Raw genomic sequence first — 12818 nt, 5'->3', positions numbered from 1 at the left:
ATAGCCATGGGGATGTAAATTACAATATAGGAAATGAGTAACCAAAGAACTTATACACATGACCCATAGACATGAACAATGGTGGAGAGACTGTCTGAGTGAGTGGGGGCTGCTAGATGGAGGGGGGCAAAGGGGTAATATCAGGAAAGCTGTAATAGCATAATCAATAAAATATAATTTTAAAAAGACTGCCTTAGTGGCAGCTCTGTTGATTATGCTCATACTGGCTCTCACTCCTTCCCTGCTTCACTCCCCTTCCCTGTCTCTTCAGTTCCAGAGGAGCTGAGAAAGTAGCAGTACAGAAGCCTTTGCCTCAGGCTCTCCTTTCAGGAGAACCCAGCTCAGGAGGTTGTCCCACTGGTAGGTTCAAATGTACTTACTTGCTGGACAAAATGTGTATGCCAACACTTCATTTAATCATCATGATGATCTTGAGACATAGAATAATTATTTCCATTTTCCACATAAGGAGACAGGTTCAGTTAAGTCAAGGATCTTGCCAAAGGACGTATAGTTTATAAATTGCAGAGCCAGGGTTTGGCCCAGGAAGTATCTCACTCTAAAGCTCCAGCTCTTTTCTCTACATTTTAAATGCCTAGATCAGTGATATTAAAAATCCACACTCAGAAAGAAGGCAATTTCTTCTCATATCACTCTGATATCCCCCTTTGTACTAGTAGTGATTGATTTTCACCTTGAAGTTTAGTTCTCCTTTTAATATGTATTTGAGGATACAGTGCACTTCTATACAGGTAAATATTTTAGGAATGTTAAAGGAAATGGTAAGGTTTCATCTGAAATGTGTTATGGAAGAAATCAGGAATGCTCTTTTAATAAATCAAAATCTAAAAAGTACATATAAAGTAAAAAGTCAGCCCATTAAATTTTTCACCTTTAGGAAATAATTTGTTTCTAAATAAATTCAGCACAATATAAACATGCAAGGAGAATAAAAATGTGAAGCCTTATCATATAATTTTAGTTTGATTATGTCACCAAATAGCCTAAATGGCTATAGAGTGGAAAGAAATATAATCCACAAGGGAAGCTAGAAAGGTTAAAGAAGTCAACGCTAATTAAATAATGACTAAAACTGAATGGAAATTGATCTGTATTAGCTGAAGGCCATTCCTGTCTTTTAGAATGTTACACATCAGTAAAGAAAGAGAAAAAAAGTTTCTGCTATTTTGATATGAAAATATGTCATTCCTGAGCCAAGATTGCTAATTCAAGACAGCCATGGATTCCCAGTACACACATTCTAATATTCCACACCTACTAGCAGGTATTGAAACAGATAAGATCCTTTAATAAGGCTGTGCGAGACTGAGTCATAAGAGTATTTATGGTTTGCTGGCTGTTTACCCTTGTAGAAGCTGAAAGCAGATGGACTTAATCTAATGCAAATTAGGGGTGAAAGTGGCAGCTCCAGCTTTTAGCTGTTAAGGCTCAGCTGGAGGGTCACCTGTTCCCAGGGTTATATCCGCTCAATGGTGACTCAGATGACAGCAGGGTCTGGAAAAACTTGTGCTCTGTGTAGGATTATGTGATGGTGTTGCCTCTGGATATTATGCCTTCTTAGGTAACACATCTAATGGGAAACAAAACTATGTGATGTTTATAATTGTTAATGCTAACATTTTAAACCATCAATCATCATTATTAATGATGATGACAGTGACTACCATTAACTTAGTGGCTACTATATTCTGGTTCTTTGATATATAAATTGCTGTACCTACACCTCTGGAAGGCAGGTGTTATTATTCACACTTTCTACATGAGGAAACTGAGGCTTAGAGGGAATCAGTATCTTGTCTAAAGTGAAGACTGAAATAGTAATTCAACCTAGGATCCTCTCTGTTCTTTCCATTATGCAACATGGCTGCCCATTCACACCCATGAGTCTAGATAAGCAAAGGCAGACTTCAATAAAATACTTTGTGTTATAGAGAAGAATTAATGTACATTTTTCGAGTGGTAAGTAAATATTATTAAGGCCACTGCCATAGATCATGGCTGAATCAATAACTGCAACAAAATAGAACTGATTCATTATGATATTTAGACCACAACTTTTATCAAGTGATGCAAAAGATGCATAGTCAACCCTAAAAGGCTATTCATTCATTGAACACACATGTATTGAGTCAGTTCTAGGTGCTAGAGTTGTACTAGATGCTAGACCTGAGAAAGATAAGAAAAAATACAGAAATACATGGCATTGCTAAAAGGAGTTCTCCTGCTTTAGAAATATTCATTAAATCAGAATGGCATTATGCTAATGGGAATTCCTCTAATTTTTAGTAGTCATACAAATGGTATGCGGCAGGTATTTCAATCTGAATGAAACTTATAGATCTACATTTTGATTCTAAGGTAGTTCTTCTGAAACCTACAAGTCAAGATTCTCTTTATGGATTATCATGGAATACCATAGACAAGATTGCCAGTTTATCACCAAGCCTATTTTCTCTTCTTCCCGACTACACCGTTAGTTACTACATACTTAGACTACATTTATCAGTCTCCTTTGCAATTAGATATGGCCATATGACTGACTTTTAGCCAATGCAAAGTACATGGGGGTGATGGGCACCAATTCCTCTCCTGGTCCATAGACATCTCCCATTACTGTTTCTCCATGTTTGTTCCAGATCTCCATTTCAATGCAGATGAGCCTAGTGACCCTAAAGCCACATGTTCTAGAGAGCAGAGCCATAACATAGGAAAAGCCCTGTAATCCTGAATGACTACATTGAAGACTACCCTCCTAGGAATTCCTCCTCATACTATTATATGAGCAAGAAATAAAGTTAAGACACTAAAATTTGGGGTGTTGTTTATTATAACAACTAGTTCTACTCTAATACAAGTGCTAACATATATATTCAACAGGCATTTATCTGAATAAATATATAATTATATATCTAATTCCTTCTTCCCTAGGACCCTAGGAATAATTCAATGAGCAGACAATAGGATTGCATTAGTATATTATATATAGGTTTTCCCATTTCAATTATTAGTAATGCATGATTCCTGAGTTTCTCTTATTGCTGGTTTTCATTTGGACAATTGTTTGGTCCTACATTAGGATTTTCTTGCAAACAAGTAAGCTCATAGTTTTTTTTAATGACATAGAAAAATATGAAGTTGAGAACTTCAAGTTGATGGCTACTGAAATTCTGCATCTTGGGGAAAAACTTCCAGTTTTTCACTCAGGCTGCCGTAAACTGGCTATGAGAAGGACCACCACTGCCCTGGAGAAGCAGGGTGGGGCCTGGTCTGAAGGACATAATGCAAGATCCCCTTCCTGAATTCTGTGCATCTTAAAGGAAAGGACATTATTCTGTCCATTAATTCGAAGATTTGACAAGAAGTGGGCTGAGCCAAGCCACTGAGTGATGAGCAAGACTATATCTGAGCTCTCAGCCCCCATTGTGGGGACAGCCAGGTGTGACAAAAGCAACACAGACTTTGGTATGAAACCCTAGTGTGAATCCTCTCTTCCACTTGCCTCAGGTGCTTTTAAACCACCTGAATTTTGGTTTTCCTCTATAAACAGAAAGTGATAATATTCATCTCTCACAAATGCTGTGACATAATCATAACTTGGTACAATGACTGAAGGTTACTAGAATTGGCCTGGTGATCACTTTATTGTCAAATCACTATGTTGTACACCTGAAACTAATATAACAGTGTATGTCAGCTACACTTTAATTTTTAAAACTTCTGTGATTTTTAGATGTAGTGATTTTTAATGTGCTAACAGATAAAGTAACTTAATATATGATAGACTTACTTGATTTATTATTAATTGCTCTTATGTTTGTAAAAAGCATATAAAGAAAGTTTGGACCATTTGTATCAAGATGTAACATGCAACAACTACATGTTTGGGTGCTGATTTTATGGTTTCCTTTTTCATTTGTACAATAGTCTGTATGATTCAATAATTAAGACAAAATGATGGCAATCATTTCTAGTAATCTCTTGGAGATACAATTCAACAAAAACTTTTCAAGTGCCTTTAATATGCAATACAGTGTTGGTTTCTAAATATGTTGCATCCTGCATTTTATTTGGCTCACAGTGATTATTGTAATCCTCTCTTGTCATCAGGATATGAATTATTTTATCTGAGGACCACTGAAACATAAAAGTGTTTGTTGTTATTATTGCTAAAATTTTATTAAACATTTAGTATCTCAGAATGAGTAAATGAACCTCTTATAAAAGACTGAGAAGCAATGACTGGAGGTTAATTTACAACATATGTGTGTATTTAATGCTCTGGAATTGTAGAATAACACTAAACAAATTAGTGAAAGAAGGGGCAAAGAATAAAGAAGTCCCTTCCTTTTATTCCCTTCATGTCATCCAGTGTGTAATTCTGATATTCCCGTGACCTGGAGTTCACCACAGACCAGGAGGATGGTATGTTTAGTTTGGGCATGGTGTAATTTTAGGATGCAAGTTTTCTCAAGGCTGGGATTCTCCGGTTTTGCAGATGTTTTAAGCTTTTATTAATCAGGTTTATTCCCTTATCATTCCCCAATACTGGTACCACATCTCCTCATGGTGAACCATCACCATGGTTACCATTAATTGCAACTTTTCAGAGGAGGAGACATTCTCACTTCCCCCACCTGCCTGGATCCCTCCTCTGACCGCCTGGAGAAGAACAATGAAAGTATGAAGCTCTTGGGAACAGGTTTGCAACACGCAGGCATTAAATCATATTAGCGATAGCAGAAGTGTGCTGGTTTCCCCCGTCCCTACAAACCGCGCTGGGAAGGCACTTCCGCGGTACATCTCCTTCGGAGCGCAGGGGTGATCTGAAGCAATGCTCCCCCTTGAAAGAACCCTTTTTTATTCACAGTGGAATACTCTTGAATTTTGCAGATCGTCAAACACGCACAAAAAGTTTTTCTTTAATAGTTGAAGAAATAAGCCTAAAGAAAATGTGTACCTAATCCTATTAGCTGACTTAATATAGAATTATTAAAAGCCTTGATATACAGGATTTAACACAATCTTTCTAGCAGGGTGTGATGTAATCTGTTTTTGTTCCTCAGCTAGCAGATGGCTTACCTTTAAGTAATTTCCAATATGTTAAGAGATCAAAAGCCATCCTCTCGCCACCGAGGCAGTAATCGTTCTTCTCCGCCGGGGGTTGCTTGGGACTGTGGTAGGGATATGCAAAGGCTCCTGGCATTTCCAAAGATAGAAGGGCGACATTTCTTCAGACTTTGAAGTTAATAATCCTTCAGAAGTTGAAAAACTGAGGGATTTTTCGAAACCCTTTTAATGTTCTATATGCCATGTGTGAAAGTAAATATCTTCAAGAAATCACTAAGGGCCGGTGCGAAGCGTAGAGGCGCGCTCTGCCATCTCCCACGCACCGACCGGCGCGATCTCTCGCTGATGAGGATTCGAATAGGTTGTGCCTCCATCAAGCAGCGCTATTTGAGGATGCAGTTTCTCGGTTGACTGTTTTGAGAATGATGCTGGAAATCAATGTGAAATGTGTTGCCTGTGCTGTCATTGATGAGCCCAGGCGGTGGCATTTATGACAGGCCTACGCCTGCCATCAAGACGTGACTCCTCCTAAGGCGCAATGCTTTCACCTGCCTCCTCAGGCATTTGTCTCTTTGTTGGAAATCATCTATTGGTGAAGAGATGGGGCAAATTTGCATTTGGGATTCTGTTTGATCTTTACCACAAGAAAGAAGAATATTTTGTAGCTCAATGGTCTAATACATTCCTACTGGACCAGAACCCAAAGCCACTTTCTGTTGTTATTGTTGTTAAATCCAAGTTAGCTCTTCATGATGTGCTGAGTGATAGAACCCTGCTGAATTTTGAGTTCAGACACACCTAAGTGTCTCAGGGTTTGTTACCACCTTTGCTTAAAGCTCTTGTCTTTTTTTTTATTTTTTATTTTATTTAGTTATTTTTAGAGAGAGGGAAAGGAGAGAGAAAGAGAGGGAGAGAAACATCAATGTGTGATTGCGCCTTACACACCCCCAGCTGGGTACCTGGACCGCAACCCAGGCATGTGCCTTGAATTGAACTGGTGACCCTTTGATTCACAGGCCAGTGCTCAATCTACTGAGCCACATCAACCAGGGCAAGGCTCTTGTTTTTGCTACAGAGAGGTTTCACTTTATTCCTTGGACCAGTTATTTTCAGGCTACTTAAAATAAGAGAAAAGTCTCAGTAGGAAAATATATTCCTAGGCACACAGCAGACCTAAGGTTAGCTCTTCCTATTAGTGATAAAATGGGTTGTTTTAATTTAAATGCCAGGTCCCTCTACTCTCACCCCTATTCCTTTCACCATTTTGGTTTATGAACTAGATGGCCAGAATGTTGATAGACAGATGGATAAATAAGCAGCTAATAGCCATCAAGAGAGATAGAAGAAAATAATCAAAATAGAAATCAAGAATCCTGCAGGCACCAAGTTTCATTCGGAAAGGAGGTATGGGCAAGTGGCCTGGAACAAGAAAAATTATAAGATGAGAACCGGAAATGTCCTAATATCATTATACCGAACCCAGAAAATCACACACGAATAGAGAGTACCTATTTCCCCAGAAGAGACTCACGTTTGGAGCTATAAATAATGTCTGTTCTCTGTCCTAAGCCACAACCACCAAGGAGCAGTATTATTCCTCTCAGTCCTCAAAAGATTCTACTCCGACTATTCTACCACGTATTCTCCTTTTGAGAATTTTCTATTTTAAGTACCCCGAAATAACTGATCCAAGGAACACAATGAAACTTCTCCATATCAAAAGCCAGTGCTGGTAAGAGCAAATGATTTATACTGACTCTTACACAAATCTTTCCAGAATGATTTCAACACAGCTGCTTCTCATACTCTCTGGAATCTCTTTTCTTGTCCTTGAAAACAATTGTTGTGCCTCTGCTTTCTTCTCTTAAGGAATAAAGAACCCATTGTTTCTTGATCTAGCTTTATTTAGGGCCTCTTACTTTCTCATGGATCTCCCCTGGGTACTGCAGTCCATGTTGTGAGTGAGGGTACTGGATGTGGTAATTCAAGTAGAAGGCCAAGACTATGGCAGGCCGTGGGTTTGTTCTTTCTTCAGTCATGTACCTAAAGATAGTATGACTTTAAATGGCATATCTAAAGCCTAGTCATAAGTGACTGAGGAGTCTGGGAAATTTGGAACGTCAGTGATTCTGTTGGAATTTTGGTGAATCAGCTTGGATAATAATTGCTCATCCTGTAAGATGAGAAAGGCTTATAGTCAACTCTCATGGAACTGGGTACATGAAGAAGAGGTAGGAGTGACAAAGTAGTCCTGGAAAACAAAACATCAAGCATAAAAATGAAATAAATGAGTTATTGCTCAGTTACGTAACATTGCCATAAATGTCATTATGGAGCAGCACAATCTACAAAGTGTTCTCCCATGAAGATTGCTTAACACTTAAGAAATAGTTCTTAGTTCTTTTCCTACACCCGTCTAAAAGAGATTCAAGGCTTGGAGTTTCTGGGCTTCCTGTTGGGAGAAAGAAATGAGTAGCAGGCTGAGTGGGGGGACTGTTTCTTTTGCTTCCATTCCTTGCAACCAGAGCTGCTCTGCTCACCCCCTCTGCTCATCTCTGAGGAAATTACAATTAGCACTAATTAGCCAGTACCTAATTATTCAGCTCCCCCTTCCTATGGGTGTGTGCTCCACATCCCTGCTGCATCTGAACCACAGTTAACCCATGAATCCATAAACTGACACTGAATAACGTCAAACTGATCGCATAAGGTGTTTGTCGGATGTCAGGCATCTAGTTTTGAGACACAGGAGAATTCAAAATCATGCACCAGTGTGACATTCAGCTCACAGGAAAACTGTGACAATCCTCAAAGAGCTCTGGTTTCTTGAAAGGAAAATATTGCATAAATCACAAGGCTAGCTCTCTTCCTGGCTCTGCAGGGCATAGCAATATCCTTTCTCAAGCCACTGGAGAGCATTGACAACCTCCCACTTTCTTTCCCATCTCCTCATATCACAGGCCAAGGAATGGGTTAATTTTCTACACTCTAGACTGACTTTGGATTCCTGTTCTTGTTTCCTTTGTTAAAATTACAGGGGGGAAAACCCTACCTGTAGTGAATGCACAAACACAGTGCCAAGAAGGACTTTTGGAGGTCAATAAATTCATCTTTTTTTCTGTAGGACTGTACCCCTTGCTACTTGGTCAAGAGCTCCTGGGATTTTGAGGCAGTATAGGATGAATGCGGGATGTCTGATGCCAGCACACAGTCAAACACTCAGCCCAGCAGTGACTGCACAGCACTTTCAATCTTCCTACTGTGCCCGAGTAAAGACTTTTCACTTCATACATCATTCACAACTTGCGCCAGGGATTTCACAAAGCCAGTACATACCCTTTACACAAAGAAAAGAAGAAAAAGAACAGATCTAGGGGAAAAAGCATGTCTGCCAGGTGTAGCGTTATGAATTGGGAAATTAACAAGGCACAATGTAGTCAAGGATGTTAATCAATTTAACAAGTAGAATTTCTCATTCTGTTCACACATTTAAAGAAATCTAGAGAACTTCAGAGTCAAATGTGGTTAGGCAGTTTCATTTACTTGCTTGGCTCTGGTGCTCTGAGGAGCAAGACAGAAGATGGAAATTGGGAGCTATTCTTCCCTTAGAGAAATCTGGTGAACAGATACTGAGTCCTACCATATGGCTCACAAAATTTCAGGGTCCCGGAGGGTGCCACCTGGAGGTGCTAGAGATACTGTCAGCGCTGGGTGTGCTGCCCAGTGACTGAAGGGAGAGGACCCAAAGCACACAAGAGGAAAAAAATGCCTTCACTTGAGTCCTTGAATGTTACATGACAAGATTCTGCTCCACAGAAAGATGAAAGAGCAGCTTATTTCTTGCTAATTCTTCAGGGATTTTCCTTTTTCCATAAGATGATTCCTTATGAACATTCATGATTATTTTCTAATTATCACTTCTACTAAATAGTAATTGGAATTCTTCCCCAATTCTGTTATGTTACGTTACATTATGTTATGTTACGTTACGTTACGTTACATTACATTATATTCTAGTTGGGCTTCATACCAGCCTGATGGGTGGATTTGCATGGAAGAAATTGAGCCATAGAGAATTAGTCAGAAAAATTAATCAGACACAGAGTCATTAGCTTCCAAGTAGTAAATTAATTTAGGAAAACCACTGGATATGTTGTTTTCATGGTCTTTTCCTCTTGAGAAAATTTTTTTTAATGTTTATTTTTTAAACTCAGTGCAAAAGATCTGCTTTGTTATTAAACTGAGCCATCTTAAGCACCAATAGCTCATTTCACTCTTCTCTCCACTTAACACTCACCCCATGTCCTTTCCCCTAAACCTCCATGAAGAAGTTAGGAGCAAGTTGTTTTCCATGTCTTGGTCCTAGACCTGGAAGCCCACCACATCCATGTCCTTGAAGCTACAGACAGAGCCCAGGATCACCGTTCAAGTTACCAAAAACAAGGTGCTGAGTACACAGGGTCCCAGGATATTGCACCTGACTCTCCTGTCCTCAATCTTCAGGCCTGGAAGTCCCCCCCACACACACACACAACCCCTCTCCCCATCCCACACACACTACATTGCACAAGCACACAAAGAGCCTAGGTAATGGTACACAACCTCTTCTTACCAAGTTATGCCCCTTTCTTGACTCTTTGGGTTTCCCGATCCCTGTCTTTTCTCGGTCTTTCCTTTGGGCTCCCTCATTCTCTCTTGGCCCTGGGTTTGGGACATCTATTCCAATTACTTTTTCTGGATTACTGTAAAGTAATCCACAGGCTCCCTCTATCACAACTCTGACGTTGACCCACTGCCCTGACTCTGGAATTCCCATAGTTATGAACAGAGCTCCATCCATCAAACAAGCCCTGTGGGATCCTATAGGCTCCGATTCCATTTGGAAAAAAAAAAAAGGGAGTTGGGGATTTCTGTCTTGCACTGAACATTTAGAGGAGTAGAGTGGAAACTTCTCAGAGAATTCTGGATTCAGCTTCCCACCCTTGTGCAAGAGGTCAATCCTTCAAGAGCAAGCTGAGGACTAGAAAATCGTTCAGAGAGAACTCACAGTGTCACTCATTCAATTATTCATTCAATAAACATTTGTTAAGTTTCCACTACGTGCCAATCATTGTGCTGAATTTAAGATACTGCTAAGTTCCCCCATGTTTGTGCTGCTTAAGAGGATAAGGCTAATGCCTAATCCATATGAACAGGCTTGGAATTAAACCACTGCAGAGTATTGCAATTTTATTAGGTCAACCAACAATAAAAGTGCTTGATTTTTGTCATGGCCCAAATGCCAACAATATGTCGCTCAAAGGTCACAATGACAGACTGCTTATAAGAAAAGTTATGTGTAAACCTTGAGCAGAATGCATGATGCCAAGACAATGTCCAATTCCATTTTCTCACCCTGTGGTTACTTCTAATGATTATTCTGGGATCTGCCTGCTTCATGAGACATCTCTATATGAGCCCAACAGGGCTGACTCTTCTCTTTATCATCATTCAGCTTGTGGATTCTAATATCACCATGTATTCGATTGACTTATCTGCCTCTTGCCTGGAAACTTAGTTGAGAGGAAATCCAAGATCACAAGATGACACAATAGATATTTAAATCTCTTAGTACAAGCTGGCTTTGTTTTGTTCTTTTCTTTTTAATTTTACAGAAAAGAAAAACAACGCACAGTTGCAACTGGGTAGTGTAGTCCATAATAGGACTCACACATCTGGGCTCCCTATATTGAGTTTCCCTTAAAAGAAAGAGAAGCATCACAGTAAGGAATAAAATCTATGACAAGGGGAGAGTAATAGAGTATGCTCACATAAAAATAGGTTCTGAGTACCTCTCTGGGTGCTTGAAAATGTGACAAATAATGTAAGGCTTGGAAATGAATAGGATTCTAATGATTTCACCATAGAAACCCTACAATGGTTTATTTTCAACAGTACTGCAGGTAGAGACCAACTTAATGGCACTTGTTCATAAATCCAATGTAAATGTATAGTTTGGAAACTGAAGAGAGAAATCCTTTAGATAAAGAAAATGCATAGGGTTTTTATGGGTAGCTCCATTTGATCAGCCATTATTCCCTCAGAAGTCTTTATTAACTGTGGTGCCTATAATGAAAAGCTTTCCTTAACAAAGATACTGTTATTTTAAAAAGAAAATTTTCTTTTATATTTTATTGATTGTGCCCTGAATATTTCCCCATTATCCCAACTCCATCCAGCACCCACTACTGCCTCAGGCAATCCCACCACCATTGTTCATGTCTATGGGTCATGCATATAAGTTCTCTGGCTACTCCATTTCCTTTACTGTATTTGACATGCCGTGGCTATTATGCAACTACTTATTTGCACTTCTTAATTCTCTCACCTCTTCACCCATTCCCTCACACCCATCTCCCATCTGGCAACCATCAAAATACCCTCTGTACCCATGATTCTGTCTCTGTTCTTGTTTGCTTAGTTGTTTTTTAGATTCAGTTGTTGATAGATATGTATTTTTGCCACTATATTGTTCATAGTTTTTACCTTTTTCTAAAATAAGTCCCTTTAACATTGCATATGATAATGGTTTGGTGATGATGAACTCCTTCAGTTTTTTTCTTGTCTGGGAAGCTCTTTATCTCCCCTTTGATTCTAAATGATATCTTTGCTGGGTAGAGTGATCTTAGCTATAGGTCTCTGCTCTTCATAACTTTAATATATCTTTCCAATACCCTCTAGCCTACGGAGTTTCTTTGGAGAAATCAGCTGAAAGTCTTATGGGAACTCTCCATATGGGTAACTAACTGATTTTCTCTTGCTGCTTTTAAAATTATCTCTTTATCTTTAACCTTTGGCGTTTTAATCATGATGTGTCTTGGAGTGGGCCTGTTTGCATCCATCTTGTCCAGGACTCTCTGTGCTTCTTGGACTTGCATGTCTATTTCCTTCACCAAATTAGGGAAGTTTTCTTTCATTTATTTTTTCAGATAGATTTCCAATTTCTTGCTCTTTCTCTTCTCCTTCTGGCACCCCTATGATGTGAATGTTGGACCTCTTGGAGTTATCCCAGAGGCTGCTTATACTATCCTCATTTTTTTAAGTACCTTTTTCTTCTTGTTGTTCTGATTGGTTGCTTTTTACTTCCTTATGTTCCAAACAATTGATTTGATTCTCAGCTTCATCCACTCTGCTATTATTCCCCTATAAATTGTTCTCCACTTCACTTGGTGTATCCTTCATTTCTGACTGGATCTTTTTTATGCTGCTGAGGTCTTCACTAATTTTGTTAAGCATCCTTATAAGCAGCGTTTTGAACTCTGTATCTGATAGATTGCTTATCTCCGTTTTGTTTAGCTCTTTGATCTGTTCTTTCATTTGGGTCATATTTCCTTGTTTCCTCATTTTGGCAACCTCTCTGTGTTTGTTTCTATATATTAGGTAGAGCTGCTTTGACTTCACGCCCTGGTAGTGTGGCCTAATATAGTAGGTGTCCTGTAGAGTCCAGTGGCACAGCCTCTCCTATCACCAAGTTAGGTACTTGAGCTAGATCCTTCATGTGGGCTGAGTATACCCTCCTCTTGTAGTTGAGACTTGGTTGCTGTTGGCAGATCAATGGGAGGGATTTACCCAGGCCAGTCAGCTGCAAGACTGGCTGTGACCATTCACCACCAACCTCTGCCCTTTGTGGAGGGTCACCTATGCAGGGGCAGGGTGCTGGTGCACCGATGTGGTCTGTAGCTGTCCATTGA

At 39.5% G+C, this 12818-nt stretch overlaps 1 pseudogene; it reads right to left on the bottom strand.

The window, feature by feature from the left end:
* Positions 1–5224, bottom strand: part of LOC150001578 (magnesium transporter NIPA2 pseudogene) — an 84643-nt pseudogene extending 79419 nt beyond the window's left edge.
* Between the last annotated feature and the right edge of the window lie 7594 nt (positions 5225–12818).

This window comes from Furipterus horrens, unplaced genomic scaffold (assembly GCF_987537825.1).
Source record: "Furipterus horrens unplaced genomic scaffold, mFurHor1.1.pri manual_scaffold_9, whole genome shotgun sequence".
NCBI lineage: Eukaryota > Metazoa > Chordata > Mammalia > Chiroptera > Furipteridae > Furipterus > Furipterus horrens.
The sequence above is the reverse complement of the archived record's forward strand: the minus strand, read 5'-3'. Positions and strand labels throughout refer to the sequence as shown.